General features: G+C 41.0%; 1 protein-coding gene across 11 annotated transcripts in view; it reads left to right on the top strand.

Annotated features, from left to right (window-relative positions):
* The first annotated feature begins 1,346 nt into the window (after positions 1-1,346).
* Positions 1,347-9,377, top strand: part of gramd1bb (GRAM domain containing 1Bb) — a 143,515-nt gene continuing 135,484 nt past the window's right edge. For 8 of the 11 annotated variants that reach the window (XM_075473820.1, XM_075473821.1, XM_075473822.1 and 5 more), the window contains exon 1: positions 1,347-1,507. The gene's annotated coding sequence lies outside the window, so the exon portion shown is untranslated. The remainder of the gene's footprint in view (positions 1,508-9,377) is intronic. The other 3 variants (XM_075473826.1, XM_075473824.1, XM_075473825.1) reach the window with 1 other exon arrangement.

Here is a 9,377-nt window from a genome sequence, read left to right as displayed (position 1 = left end):
TTGTTTTTAATATCTGGGAATAAGATTGAAAATGACTCATCCTGCCAAAGGCAGCACATCCAGTTGGACACCATATAATTTTAAACTTCATTAGACCTGCTGTGGAAAGGTGGGCTGTGCCTGCTCAGGCCAGGGGAGATGATCCAATCAGAGCACACTGGGCTTTAAAATAAGAAGGGGGGGGGGGGGCTCCCTCTGTAGCCTCTGTTCTGACAGGAAGCATAGAAATATGTAGAAACAGCTCCTCATAGGGCATTTCATGGCATTTTTCAACAAATTCCTGAAGGATTGGACCTGAGACTGTTCAGGTGTCCAAGCCTGCTGTTATAACTACCTGTCACCGTGTTACTTGCTGGACCTCCCTTCACCAAGCATTAATGGATCAGGTCACCGCTGCACTATTTATATCTCTGAGACAACTACATCCCTTCTTCCCTTCTGCTGCTATCCCCTTAAGCGTGGAGATTTTCAGCATGGAGGGAGATGGGGGGGGGGGGGGGGGGGGGGGGGGTGTAGATTTAGGGGAGATTCTCGTAATAGCGCCTTGCTGTCCTCTTTCTTCTGTTTTGCATTACGACGGGAGGCTCAAAATAGAACATAGAGAGCATGCAACCTTTACACATTGGATGTAGCAGATCTGTATTGTGACCACGAGGAAACAGGATCTGACAGAATCAATACATTCTTATGTTCTGTCATGGATGCGAGCTATATAGTGAGGTATCCTCACTTCTGCCGAGATCCCACCTCCCACACATGCATTGTTTGGGATTCAAAGTTTTTTTTTTTTCTTATCCGATAAGGAAGGGATGAATCCAATTTAATTAAAGCCAGATTCAGTGCTTCTCAAACCCCACGTTTGTTTTTAATCTCCTCATCATGTCGATGCCACAGATATTAAAAGCATTGAGAAATATATATATATATATATAAAATCACTCAAACGTGTTGAGTATTTCACTAACAGCTATAGCTGTTAGTGAAATACTCAACACGTTTATTTCTGACGCGCGGGTGAGCGCGTTTATTTATCTGTGTTATTTGCACATGTTTAGGTGCACAGCGCGGTGTTTGTGTGTCGGTGGGTGCCCGAGGCTCGGTGTGTAAGACTGCTTGCCAGTGTGGGTGAGAGAGCGAATGTAAGTGCAGCAGGATCAGGAAGGGAAGGGGGGGGAGAATGATACAGAAGAAACACACAGGGACGGGGTTTCGCGCGGTGGCAGACTGTGCAGGAGCAAGTCGCGGTTCTCCAAGAAACGGGAGGTGTGTCCTTCCATCTTCTCATTAGGGATTTAAACTGCTACAAGGCTGGCAGAGGATTCCCCTTCTTAGTGGAGAGCGGTTCTCTCCTCTAAACCCGACACGGGACTTTGTTTTAAAGCTGAGGAGGCGCACAGGAAGAAGGGAGAGGGACACTCGCCTCTACTTCCTTTGTACCCGACCAGTTTGACAGATGGCACTGGCGGAATGATCTTTGACTTTCACCCAAGAACCAGCCCTCACTGAGGTAATGTATGTTATGTGCGCTCTTCTCCTCTGCTCTGCTTTGTAAAAAAAAAAAAAAAAAAAAAAAAAGCTGCATGCTCATAAATACGCTCCGCAGCACTGTTTGCATTGAATGTGCTTGAATGGATGGTGCAAAAGAAATAACAGCTAATGTGCGTGCAAGTGTGAGTGGAATGTTAGTTCACAAGCTCAATCACCACCACATCAGCTGTAGAGTGAAGTCGTTTAACAGGGTGCAGTTGGTGGAAGTGCTCATCAGTGGTGTTCATTGGAGGTTCTTTTTTGTGCCTCATCGTCTGTATGTGAGGGCAGCCTGAAGTCCAGATTGAGGGTTGGTCATGGAAGTAGGGCAGCAACCTGCTGCCAGCACTTTTTCTCCTGAGTCTGCAACCACCTGCCTTTTTAATATATTTTCTATTTTTTACCCAGCCCCCCCCCTCATGACAGATAAAGTGATGCTCCTGTTCGACTGGCAGTGGCAGACTTACAAATCATGGAGCCACAAACTGCAACAGAAGCAGGTGTTCTGTTGACAGTAATAGACTGTGATGTATGTGTTATGGAGCATTGCAGGTTTGGAACTGGTGGTGTGACTTGGAGACAGTGGGGAATTAGAGATGTGCGTGGTTCTTTCATGTGTGTTGGGGGGGCAAAAAAGGGTTCTTCAGCAGTGCCCCTATAATCGTATTGCCTGGCTCTGGGAAAATAATTCAGAGACTGAAATAGAAAACAATATTGATATGACAGATGCTGATATTACAGGAACAATCATATTATACTAGTGATATTAAACTGTATTCATAGTATGAATAGTCAGCACAGCTGATTATTTTTTTTTTCAATCTCCAAGTACATTGTATAAACTCAGTTATTTTAATCTTATTCACATTTTTCTTCTTTAATTGAAAGTCTCTGTACCTCAGGATTAGCATCAAGACCGACTTACTTATTGGCCATTTGCCAGCCTTTCTTACAAAAACTAATACTCTCAACACAATGTTCTAGCTTCTCCCAGGCAGCCAACACCGTTGGGAACGTATTGTTTCATTTCCTTTGAAAAATACATGACAGTCTTCACAATATTTAGCTAAAAACCCGAGATTTTTGAAGGCAGGGAAGTTTGCATCAGGAACAATAGCCGAGCAACTGTCTCTGTAATAAATCACTCACGTTCACACAGCGTCTCTCTGTCTGACACACGCACACAGCCCCGTCTCCTGTCCTCTGACCCCTGCAGCCGCTGTTGATGGTTGACGTTCAGAGGAGATTCAGAGCGGAGCGTTTACTGCAAAGAGAAACAGTGGCAGCAAAAACGGGCTCAGATTTTACTGTTGTGCGTTTTAATTGCATTTTCATGCAGTTTAGATTACAGTAGGGTTTTTTGCAGTTTTGATGTGAAGGTATGGAACCTTATGCACTAAGCTTCACCACTCAACACGTGTTACGATGTAAAGTTCGATAAACTTGTAAACCTAATTTCAATGGACAGCAATTCCGCACAGTGTAGATTGTACCCACACATAATACTGAATGAAATAAAAGAGGCTTTTAACTTGGCAAACTAAAAGTATGTGCCTGCTAAACATATTGGGCTAAGGTTGCTGATTGAATCGTTAAATGCAAACAAGTTTGTCTCGAGCAATGTGTGCATTTTAAGACACTGAAGAAAAAACATAAGCCCAACCAAAGTGGATCATATTGACAGGAGATCCAGTAAAAGAAAAAAGACCGCATCGGTTTGTTTTCTAGTCACAGATTTTGAAAAATGGGCAAACTTTATGTGCATCTGGCAACAGATACGCAAAAGTACTTAAAATGTCATGGTATTAAAAATGTTTACATTGTGGTGAGGGCTAAAACCACAGCGCAAGTGATTATATTGTATATAGTACTCAGTATGCATGTAGAAGGAAGTTGAATAATAATGGAAGCTACAGTATACTGCCCCTCATTCTCATTGAGCTGGAGTTCTGCCCACTGATAATAATAGATCCACGTGACTCATGACCTCACATGCATGCATGTGGACAAGAAATACTATACTTTCAGCTAATTAAGTATTTAGCCCACATGGCAGCCCGGATGTCAGACCCTATTCAATCACATGACTTCGAAGACTGCATAAAGGCTAAAGCAGTATAGGGAGATGACAGTTTTGCTTAGTGTTCTGAGTCTACATATTCTATATCTCTATCAGGAAAGGCACTTATGATGAACTTGCATCATTTTACGAAGCATATTGTGCTCCACTGAAATTAAAAGTCTTAACAGTATGTAAATTCCCCATTTGTCAAGAGGTGTCTGCAGGTGCGAAGTTCAAAGTGTGATGCTTTGTCGCCGTCAGCCTAATGTGTTTATTTTTGGCGTTCATCGACCCTGCACAGAATAATGATTGATGTTGGATTCCATCCCACTGCATTCCCGGGGTCACTTTCTCGCTCTCTAGTGCCCAATCTGAAACTAAAAGTCATAAGCTTCAGACTGAAGACAGCGAGGCTTCCTGTCTCTCTCCCAGATGGCGCCGCAAAGCAGGTGATTTGTAATCATGGAAATGCTGTTATTTAACCAATTTCAGGCTGAGTGGCTGAGAATGTGACTGGAGGTGACGGAATGCACGTTAGGATAAAGCAGGGAAAGGGTACAATTGACCGTTTTTGGTCTGGATGAAGAATTATTTGTGATTTCTGAGATGCGGCTTGATCCCTTGCATCTTGTGGTAACTAATTGGCATTTTGTCCTGATTTTGAAAACATTTTTTGAACCTTTTTGCAGTAAAGTTGGCTCCAAATGAACTTTTGGATATTATCCTTTTTTTAAACAAAGCAAGATAATTGGAGTAAAGGTGCGAGGCATGTCTTTCAGAAACTGAAGTAAAGTAGGTAAATTGCTTTCCTACAATTAAGGGTTACGAAGCAAATAGATTTATTTATATGTGCATGTGTTACTCTAACACTGCTCATACAGGGGTCATGCTCAAGTTTGAGCCTTGAATGTCTCTTGTTCTGTTATATTTAATCAATTTCATCTTTGGACATAGATTGTTATTCTGGTTTACTGCTGGTCTCTTTTGGCTCTTTTCCCCACAACCTCTTGCTGAACAGCATCATATTATTGTCTTAACCACGTGTATAGTCTAGAGATCCAACCACTTTTGGGTGATTATTTTCTGTACGAATGTATAGGAGTTTAAAGACGGTGTTTGAGTGAGGCGCTTTGCTCCAACCTCTTTTCCTTAAGTGCCACCGTATGAATTTAATCAAATCTAACACTCAAGTGATCTAGTTTATACTCTATTATGGCATCCCCCCTAACTAATAACCTGCTCTGTCCCTAATAAAAATCAAAGACTCAGGGGGGTTTGCATGGCTGGCATGTTTCACTGCTATTAGCAGGTATTGTTATAAGCCAGATTGACTTAACCTGTGGGGAGACCTGCAGAATTTTTTTACAGTCTGCTATTTAATTAATGCAAGCTCCTTCAACACTACGGATTACTTTCTGACCTCCATTAATACTGATTTATTTCAAATTCACTGTGTCTGTTTTAGGGTTCATTTATAATTTACACATTGAGTTTCCCTTTTCTTTTCATTCACTTACAATTGACTTTGATTTTGCGGAAATTATTCCATTCTTAATGACACTGCCCGCTTAGTTTGTGGGCGAAACTTTACCAAAGGAGCAAAGTTGTTTTGACCGATCGCACAGCACCGAAGCATCAAGTGGAAGATCCTGCTGTGGTGCCACTGAAAGCAGCAGAAGCTTACAGATGTCTTCTAATTGCAGGCATCTGATACAGATTTTATTGTCTCGCTCATTATAAGTGGCAAAGGTTTCTCTTCTGATGGTGTAAGCGAAAAGCAGCCGACGAACGTTGAGGCCTTCAGCTGCGTGTGACAGAAGACAGAGTGCTCCTTACAAGAGGAGAAAAAGAGGATTGGGCTCCAAACTTCATATCGGTTTCGGTTGAAGAATTTGTCACGATTTCAAGAAATAGGTGTTCTTGTGAAAACGTATATGGTTGAAATGTTTTTAAAACAAAAAAAAAGCAATTTCCTGCGTTTTTCAAGATTGCAAATAACTTTATTTTTTTCAATCAGCATTACAGTAACAGCCTCTTCCATTTCTATCTTTTGCTGTATCTCCTCCAGCAGAAATTATAGCATACAATGACTATTTAGGGTAATGCGAGAAAACCACTTTACTACTTTACCTCAGGGAAATTAGTAAGCAGCAAGCAAGTAAAACTGACTTCCTGCATATCACACCAGAGAGGAGATGAGACAAAAACAAAAAGCAGGGGGTGGGCTCACCACATGCAATAATTAGGAACTGTCATCATGATGTCTGCAAGGGAGAGGAGATTTTTTTTCTTTTCTGTTCTGTAAGCCACCGTTGTCCTGGAGACATTTTAGCAGCAGTATTTTGCATCTTTTTGAAACATTTATATAGAACATTGGGCAGAATATTGTTTCACAAATGAATTTCTTCCTGCTTATGCAAGACTTACACATTTATCGTGATTAAAAAATCAAACCCCTTTCTCCTTTGAAGATGACCTCTGGGAATCTGTTGTCTCATGGTGGTGGTTAACAAACCCAGTGAAGCCGACGGGCCATGACTACAGCATGTCGGCGTAAATTAAGCGTGTATTTATCATGCTAATGACTAGATTAAGGTGCCTGGATGGATTTGGAGGATGTCCGCTTCACAAACCACAAGTAGAATGAACATGATGACAAGCAGGCTTAGTGCCTCGCAAACATCGCCAAATTTCATCAACAGATTGATAAGAGTGGTGATGTGGAGGTGGAGCAATTGGAAAAGGAAGATTTAGGTCTGTGGGGCTGCAGATACTTTACTTAAACACGAAGTAAAAAAGAAAAAAAAGGACATTTCTGCACCTTTGAAAACAAATCGTTATGATTTTTGGGATCCAATCCTTCTGTTGCCACCATAAGGTTAACATTTGTGACTGCAAAAAGGAAAAAAAATGTAATGCGCTGGTCAATACAGACATTTAGCGTCTTAAAAAGTCTTATTCAACGTCCTATAAAGGGAATTTCCCAGTGAGGGCAATAAAATCGTATTTGAAGAAAAAACCAAGTGACAGAGGGGAAATTGGGTGAGCACAAGATTATCATCAATCAAATGGAACCTACACTAGATGTAAAAATCTACTTTTAAAATCACCCATAACAGATTAAGACAGGGTTTGTGAGCTTCGTGCAGATTGTGAGAGGATGTGAGATTAATCTGGTGCCCCAATCGTTATTCGATTGTATCTCTCTAACAGCATGCATATGAATGTAACAATCGTTAAGAAAATAAGAGTCTCCAGGCTCTCCAAACATCTTTTCTTTTGGAGTATCCGCAGGGCTGATAGGTCTTTAACTGTTGTTCCTTGACTTTAAATTGAAAATTTTGAGTTTGTCAAGCTGGGTTCTTTTACTGTAAGTGTGATTTGCAAAATCTAGTCACAATTCAGCCACTTCGATGGATAACATTGCTTTTTTTATCTAATGCTTTTACTGTTAAGAGAATTCCTTTCTCAAGAGTCACTCTTGCTCCTCTAAGGCTGGTCTCCGACATGGCTGACGACATTAGCTTGTCTTCTCTCGTTAACACTTGGAAAATGCAATGTAAAATATCATGTGACAAAAGGAAACACTGCCAATTAAGCTTATGGCGGGCCTAGCAGTCCCCACTGCAGCTCCCCCCTCCACTATAGTGGTATCAAATTCCTCAGGAACACCACTAAAAGCAACCTCCCCAGTTGTTGTTACTTTACCAGGTGTTGCATCTTCTCTTTTATTTTTCCTTGACTCTTGTAACTTCATTTCAGTCTCCCACTCGCCCTCTGTTTTTTCATTGTCTTGAGCTCAACAAATTTTCCAAGGTAAAGTCCACTTTTGTTTAGTTTACCCATGGTAGTTAAATTCGAGCATTTGTCTCTTTCACTGGACTGTGAAGGTAAAAAAGAGCAGCTGTTTCCATGCCAGGAAAAAAACTATGGGATTTCCAGAACAAGAACAAGTGAGAATCAATAATATCTTGTCCTATGTGTTTGCTTATCTCTGTCACGGCCAACCTTTTGGAAGCAATTAGAAAGAGAGACACAAGTAAAGCCGAGGGCACTGGGGATGTGGTAAACTGAACTGCCAGAGGCACACGAGAGGATGTGTGTGTAGAATTGTTTTCTGAGCTACAAAAGCAAAAGTAACCAGGCCCAAAACTGTTGCACACACAGTGGCACTGACAGTTATCCAATTTGGCACACTCAGTGTCAGGGAGTAATTAACTACATGTACTCAAACTTTTAGTTTAGCTGCATTTTGCAGTTTAATGGTAGTTCAGCCGCTTTAATATATTTATACTTATCTAAGCAATTCACATTTTGTGTTGTTAATTACTTAATTGTCAGCTATAAAAGGAAAGGAACATTGATTCTCTATAGGGCTTTGGATCAGCCCTGCCCACCAGTGTTAATTTCGTCAGCTTTTTTTAATTTAGTCTTAGTCTAAGTCACAATGTCGAAAATCAATTTTAGTCTTAGTCAAATTTTAGTCATTTTAGTCAACACTGTACATAATAGAACTTCTCCACACACTGCTTCTCTTTTTAACATATATCACACTGTACAGAATAAAACTTCTCCAATCACTGCTTCTCTTTTTCTCTATTTTATTTATATAACACTGTGCAGAATAGAACTTCTCCACACACTGATTCTCTTTTTTACATATATATCACACTGCCCAGCTCCAACAAACCGTATACCGGTATCTGAGCCCGACGCCATGACTGGACTGCAAAGTTGAACTAGCTACGGTTAAGTTATAGCTAGCTACCGGCTACGTTACTTGACATGGGAAGGGCCTAAACTCAACTGAACTACTACTGGGACAGGCGCCGTGCAGGGACAAACAGGGCAACAGCGCGTAATCTTCTATGAAGTTCAAGAAACACTTATATTAACAATTACAAATTACAAATTAATTATAAACAATTACATTTTTTAATGTCCATTCGTCCATGGCTTGTAAATTTCGTCTTGTCTTAGTCTCGTTAACGAGTCATAATTAAATATGACTAATATTCTCGTCATATTTTTATTTTCTGGAAGCAATTTTGTGCGTCATCGTCTCGTCATCGTCACGGGAAAAAGGGGCGTTAACGAAATATTTTCGTCATCGTCCTGGTTGACGAAATGAACACTGCTGCCCACACGTCTCTTTCCTTCAAACTTCAGTAAAAGCCTAATGCATTCATAATGCAGCTCCCCCTACACACTAACATGATTTTCTGTTTTCTATGCAGTCTAACTTTGGCATCAGAATTCTATACTTCTTTTGCTGGATTTTCTTAAACACAGGACATCTGTGCTGCAATATGGTCTGTGGTCGTGGAACACAGTCCCCGGCGAGACGCCATATTGATAAGATTGGGACCACGAATAATATACTTGAAAACTATTCTCCACCTTCGAAACATTGCTCAGTCCTCCTCCACATGCTCCAGCCTCAAAGCCCTCTGCTGACACATTTTCTCAGTTCTTTGAGCACAAAGACGTTAATGACATTCAGCACCCACTTCTCTGATTCACCCAGTGACCGCCATCCATCTGAACATCTTTGTTCTAGAGGCCTGCTCTGAACACTGGTCAAGTGGAGAACTATTGACCAGTCTTACAATCTCACTTCCTTTCTAAGATTGTTGCAGGATGCATTTTCAAACAGGTCTCAGACCTCCTGTTGCCAAACAACCTCCATCATCCAAATCAGTCTGGTTTTAAAGCTGCAGTCTGCAAGATTTGTTGTTGTCATATGTAAAGTTCTACTTTTTGGCATTTTAAGAGTTTACATGATCTA

Source organism: Odontesthes bonariensis, chromosome 9 (genome assembly GCF_027942865.1).
Source record: "Odontesthes bonariensis isolate fOdoBon6 chromosome 9, fOdoBon6.hap1, whole genome shotgun sequence".
Taxonomy (NCBI): Eukaryota; Metazoa; Chordata; class Actinopteri; order Atheriniformes; family Atherinopsidae; genus Odontesthes; species Odontesthes bonariensis.
Note: the sequence above shows the minus strand (reverse complement) of the source record. Positions and strands in the feature narration are given on the sequence as shown.